General features: G+C 40.9%; 1 pseudogene; it reads left to right on the forward strand.

Annotated features, from left to right (window-relative positions):
* Positions 1-8,829: 8,829 nt before the first annotated feature.
* LOC119727310 lies at positions 8,830-10,199 on the forward strand (annotated as a pseudogene).
* Positions 10,200-11,395: the final 1,196 nt, after the last annotated feature.

Here is an 11,395-nt window from a genome sequence, read left to right on the forward strand (position 1 = left end):
GGGTTATAGGTTTCTGAAGAATTGTGTTTGTCCCAAGTTGTATTGCGTAAATTTGTGTACATGTCAATTGTTTGATGTAAATATTAACTAAATCAAAAATAATTACCTTGTGCGTCGTAACTCATGACTCCAACAATTTTGTATTCTGTCCTGTTAATCATTGACATTGTTTCACATCGAGAATAAATCTGTGTGCGCCATTTTATAAAAATCACTGTTATTTTTCGATGGCATAATTTATCGGAGAATAAAACACATGTACATGTTATATTTTGATACACAGATTGACCTGTGCAATTATTCGATCATTTTTGTTTACGCAGTTTATTTTTATTACCTCCACGACCAGTGACCCCATTCCGCCCAGCTACGCGGCCAGGGTTCTCACCATGCCCACCCCCATTATATCGCGTATCGATACCAATGATTTGGCCGTCCTTATAATTCCTTGGACCAAATAAAAAATGCCTAATGGTTCGATTCACCCGACCGACCCAAAAAGGTGACATAATATTAAAAGTGATGGATTTTGTCTGAAACATCCAGAAAACACATTTTAAAAGGGCGAAGGACTAAGGGTAGTTTCAGGGGTTTTTTTTAGTAATGTTTCAGTTTTTTTATTGATATACAATGTATTGGTGGGCTGGTGGCAAGTCTCGACTGTCTCGACTGAAGCCATCCACAGGCTACTGGCTGTGAATTGGAATTGTTAAAAAGAGCAAGAGGAGATTATGGGCGAATAGGCCTAAATGTCCATATTCCTGGATGGAAATCACTCACAAAAGATTGGCTTATATCGTACACACCAAGAATTTAACAAACTTTTCAACCAATCAGATTCTCGGGCCCGTGGTTATCAACTCCATAGTCTGAATTGAACAAAATGGAGGAAGATATAGCAACCTGGTGTGGCAAGATTGCTGCTAAATTGAAAAAGAAGTCCCGTCTGAAGCCATCAACAGGCTGCTGGCTGTGGATGGGAAGCACTAAAAAGGCCAAGGGAAGAGGTGGAAATTATGGGCAAATAAAAGAACTACATTTTAAAATCTTGTATTATATCTGATAACTATAACAACAAATTTGCTTTGATTCTTAATATTGTTAAGTTGGGAAAAAACAGGTTTGATAGTCATATTAAGTTATAGTCAGTTGAATAATAATGGAAAGATTAGTGTCATGGCAGTGCTAGAAAAGATGTTCGAGTATTTCCTCGTTATGAAAAACTGTAAAAAGCAAAGTTACTCAGGGCTTCCTTTGGCTAGTCTCTGAGGTGACTAAGTCAGGCCGGTCCAAGAAAAATCAAAGTCAGGTCTGGATGTAACACAGCATGGAGCATCATAATGCAGATGCTCCAGTGGTTGGGTAGAATTACCCAAAAGCCGGGGGGGGGGGGGGGGGAGGGGCAACCTCGTCGGCCAGATATTTTGTCAATGGATCGGTCTTCTGTCAACTCTGTGCTGTTATTCTTTGAAGTTACTTGTTTTAAAGAAGATTTCTTGAAATTAAGTGAACAAACAAAACAGTTCCAACAAATTCATTTTGTTGGTTTGGCAATAAAATTTGTGTTACACAAAAAAAGGACATGGAAAAGAAATGAAGTGCGTACACTTAAGTTTTCCTCATGCTGTTTCCAAAGTACAAATAATTTCCTGAGCTGACTCAAATCATTCAACTCCCCATTGAAGACATGTGTGTCATCGGCAAAGTGCTACTGCAAGAAGCAAACACTGTTATTGCCATTTAATATCTCAAAGTGTCTAGAAGACAAACAAAGAAATTTTCTCGGGGAATGTTGTGTTACAGTTTTGGGCCCAGCGCCCAAAGTCATGGCCTGGTGTGCCCATGTGTTTCATGTAAATTAGGTGGGTACGGTGTTCCCCACCCTATTTTGTGCATTTATTGTTCAGACCTGGCGTGTCGGCTTATTTCGATTATGTCTTTGATTATTAAACGGTTTGCCATTACAATCGGTGTCCAGTCCGGCAATGAAATTCTGGCTGTGGCACAAGCTACAAAAACAGAAGAAATGTGTGAAGGTTCCTTTATTTGAGTCTGTGTATAAATGACTAAAAAAAACATCATGGATAAAGGTGGAATAGAGAGTTCCAATAATATTCAACACAAGTATGAAAAGAAAATAGATGTAAACATGTGTAGTGAATCTCCTGCAGCGAATGCTTCCAGTGGTACCACAATGGTTGCATTGGCATTCAAGAATCTCACTGAAAGGGTACTTCAGGATATACGAAGAAGAAGTTGTGGAGTTCTACAGTATTTTATTCAGCCATGTCTTGTTGCATTACTGTAAGCGTATTTTATAATTGCCTCCTCAAATGAAAAATAATTCATTTCAATTGGAGTTTGAGCTTGATTAAGTTCCAAGAATATTCCTGTAATTCTCACAAAACATTTTTTTTTTTTTCTCAGAAAACTAAGGAATCATTTCAGAAGAGAGGAAAACTAAAAATTAATTTCAGAAGAGATAAAAAAAATCATTATTTCAATCATTCATGTGGCATGTAAATATTTCCATCATGCAAGACAGCAAGACATTACCCAGCTTGATCCTTCAAACAAAGTAAAGGTGACAGACATCAAACCAGCTTTATCAGTTACACATTCAAAGGCTCACAGCTGGGATGGCCAGGTACAATTACATGATAAGTTAATTAGCAATTTCTTTATAATTCAGTGTAAATTTGGCGGTTGGTGTTAATTTTTGAGCCCACCAGTCTCCTCTGTGTATCTTTAAGGTCATTTGGGGGTGGCAAGAACCAAGAAGAAGCTGGTGCTGGTGCAAGAGAAGATATGGAGCTGTTTTTCAGCTACCTGTCACATTGTGGATCCACAACCACAAATATGGGGAAAGCAAATCGTCTGAATTTCACAACCTTATATTTGTGATTGGTATATGTACTGATGAACAAATGGAAGTTTGGGAAACTTTCTAGAATTTGCATGAATGTGTTGAAAATCGGTAATTCAAATAACTTAATTTTTTTACACAAAACACTGATACGCCTATAAAGATTTTCCTTGGACAACATAAATGAGACGTTTACATGCAACTAAGAAAAGTCTGAAGTTAAATTTAAATTATTAAAAAACATCGTTGTTTTAGGCATGTGCAACTCCAAACCATCAGCAATCAAGCTCCAATTTGTTGAGGAGTAATGAATCTGTGCAGATTTCGATCAGTAAATACGACAAAATACAATAAAAAATGTATTATTTAAAGCCTGAATAAATCCCCATCATCTGATTGGTAGGTGTTTGATCATTTTAATGAATTATTTGTCCCAACCCACAGTGTGGCCGGCCCCACAGCAAAAAAATAGTACTACTGTACCATAATTGGAAGTCCAGTCACACTTTAGGTGGCCCTGACCAATCAAATGACGAGGAGTTATTCTGATGTTGTATAAAACAAATATTGAATTTTTCATGCAATGGAAACAATATGTTTTTCTTTGCCATTCAGTGAAAGGTGAAATATTCCATTCACTCAGCTTTGCCCTGTAAAATGGTATACAAATATGGAGTGGCTCAGCGTGGAATGGGAGGAATACCATCACAAGGTAAAATCTGGACTTTTCCATTTCACGAGGCAAAGCCGAGTGATCTGGAAAAGTCCAGATTTTACCGAGCGATAATATTCCTCCCATTTCACAATTTAAAGCCACTCAATATTTGTTTTATATTATAACTGACATTATAGATCATTGTCATTTGATGTATTTGAACTTTTATTTCAATAAAAAATGGGGGAAAATGTATTTCTCTCTTCCAAACCACCCCTTCACGAAAATGTTTGAACGTAACGCTGCAGCGCTGGCTCTTTGGAACAATACGCGCTACGTGCAACACTGAACGCGCACACCAGCGTGCATTTGAACACAAATACAGCATCATGGAACAAGAATGATCCCAACTGTTTAATAGTAAAGTGATGCGAGTTCCACCAATCAAATGACAAGGATCTGTATGTCGGTTATATAAAAAACATTCCATTGGTCACCTCGTGAAATTATTCTTTACATTGCACTCAAAAACATTCATTATTTGTATACTACTTTTTAATCAATAGTACCATGAAATCTACTAATTTGAAAACACTAGATTAATCAGTTAAGTGTAAAAACTCTTTTGTGGTCTGCAACCAGCAGATAGAATGTTTGACAAAATCTTCTCCTAAATTCCAACCGATCTTTTCACTCATGGTGGAGTCTATAAATCTTCCAGATCTTAGGCACTACGTGAGATTAATTCTTGGAATTTGGAACGTGGATTCATGATTCCAATTCTCAGTTTGGAACCGTTTCATTCCGAGTTGCCCTAGCTTAAATATCAGTATTCTACTTTTTTCACAGACTTCAAACCACTTTATTTTTTAAAATATGAATGAACACTGTCTCCGTCAGCTAGGAATGATCTCCCAACCAACACCCTGATGTGAGGCCATTCCAGGGAGCCAGTATACACTTTCTGAACCATCTGTACATATTTTTGTAAACTCCACTTTACGATCCCCACCCTTTAATACAGTTTCGCAACAACGTTAACTTTCATTACCTCTACAGCCCTATAGATCTGTATACACTGTACTTCTGTTAGCCATAAAAGAAACCATATTTTCTCTTGCCATAATTTAAAGTTGTCATTTTTGTGTGTGGTTACTACAAAACTAATTGAACTGCCAAACTTCACAGCGTGTGCCTCAAACATTTTCACAGGTCTACAGTTCTGACTCGTAGATAGATGGCATGTGATGCTCTGTCACACATCTTCATTTGTTGCCGGGTTTGAAGCAGCCAATGCTCTCCAATTACAAGGTAGCTGTAGGTAGGCATAATCATGCAGTATAATGCAGACATTAGTCGGCTGCTGGTTGGTCACAGGATTCCATTTGAAGCTTGGTGATGCGGACCTCCATCAGTTTCTTGGTGTGGTAGTGTCCTATATCACATATTTTATCTAGGTGGCAAGACCTCATTTGAATGAGTTGTTAACGGTCACCATTAATAAGTTCCTGTAGAGATGTCACTGTGAAGCACTTCCACGAGTGCACAGAGTGATGAGGTGCTACTGTGCCAGTTTACTGTGACCAACTGTCACAGGTCTTCATGTTCTGCTGGGAGGACAGATGATGTCACTACAGGTTTCATTGTGCAGCTGGATGGGCAAATGTCAGGCGGAGAACTTTCACATGTATACTTGATGAAGCAATGCTACCATGACAATCGTCACAGGGGAGTCACTTACTGCTTTGTGGACAGATGAAATCATCTCAACCATGCAAAATATCTTAGGCTTTCTGGTGCTGCTGAATAGAGGAAGCGAGAAATGCTGAACTGTCACGGTGCTGCATTTGCTACAGCATGAAGAGATGGCAGTGTGAAGAACAGTCACTGAGCTCCATGTGCTACCAGATGGTGAGTAATTGCGATGAAGCCTTGCAGCTGATGGGTGGTGAGAACTGCCACATCTGTACTCCTCAATTGACAGAACTCTTGCATTTGAATGTTGACATTTTCCACTGGTATTGGTTGAGAGTAGCTTCTACAGTTCCATGGACCATCCAGTCTGACTGATGCTATCAGCTGTTACCTGCAAGACTTAATTCATCCATGCTTAAAAGTCAGTCACTTTTCCTCATCAAAAGAGCAATTTCATTTTGCTACAGTGTGTCTTGATCAGAACATCCAAGTCGAGATTCCAAAGTTGCCTCCTCCAAAATTAACACTGCAGGCAACTCAAGTATTTCCCTGACTTTTTGCAAGCCGTGAATTTTTGTTCTGGTGCATCTACATGGGCAATTATCCGATGGAAGAAGCAGGCGTGCTTAGCAGTAACCACACAAGTTTTTAAATTATCAGACTTCAGAAAATATGGTTTCTTTACAGGCTATAGAAGTACATTACTACATTAATTTGGTTATTGGCCCTACCGATACTTTGCACTATCATTCCACATGCCCCACACAAATTCCCAGAAACTCTGAACCTTGCCAAGGAAGTGTCTTTTAATTACAGTCGAATCTCGTTAGTACAAAGTCTGTTAATACAAAATTCTGGTTATAACAAACACAAAGCCTTGGTCCCGACTGTGCATTTATGTGCACAATGAATGGGACTTATGTTCCTCTTAATACAAAATTCTGATATAACAAACAATTTGGCTAGGTCCGAACGAGTTTGTATTAACGAGACTCGACTGTAATTAAATCTGAAGGGGAATGTAGATGACAAACTTTTTTTTTACTGGATTCTTATTCCTTCAACACTACAGATTGTAACATTTGAATAAATTGGTAGGAAAAAAATATGCTAACTATTATCCAAGGAAAATCTTTACAATATAATTTGTAAAATACAATGCACAGACGGCAGTTGTATGAGATAAATACCTCCCCCATCTGTTCATTCCCGAAAGTAAGTTTCTCCGGATACCAAGCAAGAATTTCTAACCATTGAGAAAATAATTGCAACTCTTGGACTAAATTGTATCTTTTATGCCCATTCTAATTTGACTTTTTTAATTCGAAATGATAATTGCACGGTGTTTAGAATCACTCATTCCGAATGGCAGTGGCACGGCACTGTTGTAAACGCGGCACCATTGCCGTGCAGAAATCAATTCAATTCGAAAATTGGGTCTAACGCTTTAGGAATGCGCATGCTCACAAAACCTCACGTCCGCATCAGTGGGAGTGAAATTGCAAGAATAGTATCGCACTGAATGTTCATAACTCCAAGGCCAAGTTCGGGCAAGGACCATTAGTCGACTAGTGGTTGATTTGTGACGTACCTTACGCCTGCGCACTGATAGCAACGTGCGAACGTCTCTAGTCAGACTCTGGTCAAAATGTCATCGCAAAACTTCTGGATCCTGGCTCTCTGCTAGCGTTATGAATGCGCGCGCTATTGGTTACCAGCAAAGCAACCAACCCCAGTAGGCTGGTTCCAAATAGTCGACTAGCGTAGTCAACCACCGTTGACTAGACAGAGTTCGGGCAAACGTTAGTTAACCATTGGTCAACTATAGTCCTTGCGCGAACTTGGCCCAAATTGAAGGTTGGACTATTAGGGTCGGCGTTTAGAGCACACGCTGTGTTGTAGACAAGCTGTTACCACACTCATATCAAAGTTCAGTGCGGCAGTGGCACGGCATCTAGAACGAGCCTTATATTGTTTTCTGAACTACCCGTACAAACCATCAAAATGCAACAAGACATGTCCTGGATAACAAACACAATAACATGTATAAGTAAGTATAGATGAAAAGATTCTGAATAAAAAAAATTATGTATCTTTGGATGCCGCATATGACACAAGTGTGTCTGCCACAGACATATACCAAGAAATCACTGTACCACAAAATGGTGGAAGAGTTTTAAGAACTTGGCATCAAACATCAAGATGTAATATCTTACGAGTATTTCACATCAATATGGGCAGATCAGCTGTCAGACTTTGTGATTGCAAAGGTAAGACTATATGTAGGTGTTATATATTGCACACTATGTATGAGTGCCATCTGAACAAGTCTGAGGAGAAACGGGCTATACTGAGTGTAATTTCAGATCACACACAAGTCCAAGTTACTGAGAAGGGAAAAGTTTCTCGCAGTATCATCTTGTGATCAGGGGAAAGCCTGTGTGTGACAGATGCTGGTGTCTGGCACACAATGTGACACATCGACAATTTTTGGTTTGTGCAAAATTATATCATGAAGGACAAACAACAGTGGACCATGGCAACCTTGGACGCACCAGGAAGCAAGAGAAGACCATTGCGGCACTTGGATGGATGAAGCACCTCTTTGAGTAGATCGCCGACTGGATGCCACACAGAACTCAAGCGTGTCTGCCACAGACATATATACAAAGAAGGCACTTTACCAAAGGATGGTGGAAGAGTTTAAGGAACTTGGGATTCCTCAGCAAGATGTAATATCGTATGAGTACTTTACAGCCATACGGGCAGAACAGCTTCCGGATTTTGTGATTGCAAAGGTAAGACTATATGTAGGTGTTATATTTTGCACATGTAGAGGGGACAATTTTAGATTGTTCTGTTTCATATATTAAGTTAACTTCCCTCCCCCTGGAAAACGATTTTCTTAGTAGATTCCCCCCTGGTAAAACAACACTGTAATTAGACCCTTAGAACAATGAGCCTACTGATAACAGGCCATGTGCTCTGCAATCCTTTGCGAGACCCTACTCACTTTGCAGACCAGCGGCAGTAGAAAGAGGACCGTGCATTATATTTCCTCTCTTTCCCCCTTGATTTTCTTGGGTGCGACTTGCCATGTGTGAGTGTTTATCTGATCGAGTTATTGATTTCTGCCAGAAGTGTCTTGAAAGATTCATTATTATACAACACTGTGTTGGTTTAAGTTTCTTTAGGTTTCATTTAAAGTCTTTGGTTTTAGGTTCAAGTTTTTGGTCTTTATCTTTAGTTTTGATTTTATGGTATCAGTTATTGGTCTTTGATTTGAAGTTCTTGTAAATAAATCTTTTTTTGTCTTTTTGTTGGTTTTGAAATCTAAAATTTGTGTCTGTGTCCCTATTAATTCAATTTCCTCGCGACTTTTCCCTTCAAAGATCCTGAGTTTAGTTTAGTTTGGTTAGAATCCCCATAGTTGTATTAGTTTTCACGAGTATCCCAGGTGTGTCATTTTTCGTTGTTACATTTTTTGGTGGAGAATCCGGGTAGGGATTATTTTCTTCTAGAACTTAGCCAGGATTTCATTTGAATAGAGGCAGTTTTTTTCTTGTAGCTTTAAGGCCAACACGGTATTTTAAGTTGGGAAACGGAGCAGTACCAATGACAGAGAAGCCAAAGATGTTGGTGCCAACACCCATGACACCAAGCACTCCTCCGAGACTAACGCCATATTTCTATGGCGAGACCTCTCCTTCCCACCAAAGCCCTATGGTGAAGGAGACAGACAGCTTCCCAGCTCAGCACCATCAGCCAGCCTGTCAACCAGTGACCACTTCACCCTTACACCTCGCCGACTTTGACCCCGTCCCTGCCAGACCTGAAGACCGACAGCCCCCCACTCATCAACCGAGGATGCTCACCACCCACCAAGTGAAGAGCGTGTAAACTTTCACCGGCAAGGAGAAACATGGTCCCCGCCTGGATGATTGGATTCGGGATGTAAGATTCCTTCTCGAGTCCAAAGGAACTACCCAAGGAGTCCTCCAATTTCATGAGGTAGTACGGCACACCGGAGGAAGAGCGAGGGACATCCTACTCAATATGGAAAGTAGGACCCCCAATGGCATAGACGCAGAGGTGGCATTTGCTGAGCTCCTTGAGGAGTACAGAGAGGATAAGAATGCCCTGTCTCCCGTGGCAAAATTCTACGCCAGGGTGCAGTGAGGGAACGAGACTCCAATGGAGTACGCGATTGCATTGGAATCCACACTGAGGGAGGTCGAGAAGGCAAGGCGACGCCGTGGACAGAAGTCAACTGAGGAGGAGAGCTGTGACAGAATGTTGTCGACACAGTTCATGGTTGGTTTGAAAAACCTGCGATACAAACAGAGGTTGGCGCCAATGCAGCCCAGGTTCATGGCCTTCCGGGATGTGGGCCGGGAATTGCACATCATTGATGAGGAGGAGAGACAGGCAGCGAAGATAAGACGACAGCAGACATCCTTGTTTTCGATGAACGAGGTTGCTCAAAGCTTGCCCCAAGTAAAAGCCAGTAGTAAAGATGTAGAGAAGACAGCCCAACCTGTGAAGCAGGACATCCTGGTCCAACCCCTGCCAAGCAACTCCAACCCACCCCTTCTCCAGCAAATGCTGACGCAGCAATTGGATGAGATGAAATCGATGTGTCGTGAGCAGATGCAGACACTAGGCCAGGTTTTGAGCGAGCAGCGGCACCAAGGACAGCGACTAGGGCAGCTTGAAGCGGCAGTATTTCAGCCTCAGATGACAAGTCAACCACGCCAGAAGTCACCGTACACAGGATGCTTCAACTGTGGGAGTAAGAGTCACCTTGCAAGGAATTGCCCTGAGCAGCGGCGGTTGCCACCCCATGCTAATCACGGCATGGCACCCACCAGCCAAGCACGTCCCCAGCGAATGACAGCACCAGTCCCAGTCCCAGCAGCTCAACCCCAGATCCACCAGATTGCAGCAGAGGCTCCGTTAAACGAGCAGAACCTGTGGATGTAGGGCAGTCAGCAGGTTCGTCAAGCAAATGCCCACCCAACCAATAGGCAAGATCCTCAGAGTGGCAGAAACACAACGGCCACCGTCAGCGCTCAGTTGTGCGCCAACAAATCTTGCTCATAGTCCATGACATACATGTACATGTAAGGCATGTATCGCCCCATGTTATGTTAGGGCTTGTCAGATTTTATAGAAGTGTAGAGAAATTGTATAGAATAAAGGATAGGTGGATACCGTCAGAGGATGACCAGCAACTTAATGAGGAATGGGAAAATGCATTTGTTGCTGCTGTGGAGAGAGAATGGGAATACATGGTGATGTAAAAAAAAAAGTGATCTGATGTACATGTATGAGACAAAATTGTTGGAGGGTTTTAAGAAGGTTAAGAAAGCGAGGTTAACTTGAGCGAATAATGTTCTTGGCCGACCGAGGAAACCTTTTTCCCCAATGGTGAGAATAAAGTTAAGCAACTGTTCCTGAAAGACTTAAACTGTACTTTGTAAAAATTCAGTGGAGACTACATGTAAAGTTGGAGATAAAGTACCAGTACCAAGTGGGAGGAGCTTTACACTGGACAGATATTTCAGTGAAAATACGAGACCAGTCCGTCTCTACCTTATAACGGTACTCATGGATAAGGTAAATGATATTTATTGTTTGTACAGTTGTGAACCTGTTTCTTCTTTTTCTCTGTTTTTGGTGGAATTTTGATGATAATTTTGTAGAGTCCGTTTTTTGGGGGGACTCTAAACTGCCGCTGGCTACACAGAGGTTTCCTCCCCAACCCTATCTCGAAGTGATGAGCATTGGGGTTGGAGTTATGCACACAATTTCAACTTTTGATACTGTCCATTTTTATTTTTTTTTTACTAATGAACATGAAATAGTGACTTATTTGTAAGTTTGGATGCCAACTTTGGTCTAGTGAGAAAGAGAAGTTCTGGTGTAAGCTGCATGGGGGCAAAGCCTAAGTCCCTCTTGTTTGCCCCTCAGGAGGATGTTGACAACTTTGTGAACCTCTACGATGACAAAAATATCCGGTGTCAGTTTATATATTACCAGTTCTAGATACAACAGGGATAATTTAATATTTATGCATTTCAAGTGTGCAATAAATGTACCTTTTCATTTACTCCCTGAAACATGATCACCATACTGAAGAAAACTGGACTGTCAGAAACATGAATAAATGATCACTT

The sequence above is a fragment of the Patiria miniata genome, unplaced genomic scaffold (assembly GCF_015706575.1).
Source record: "Patiria miniata isolate m_02_andy unplaced genomic scaffold, ASM1570657v1 HiC_scaffold_20, whole genome shotgun sequence".
Lineage (NCBI taxonomy): Eukaryota > Metazoa > Echinodermata > Asteroidea > Valvatida > Asterinidae > Patiria > Patiria miniata.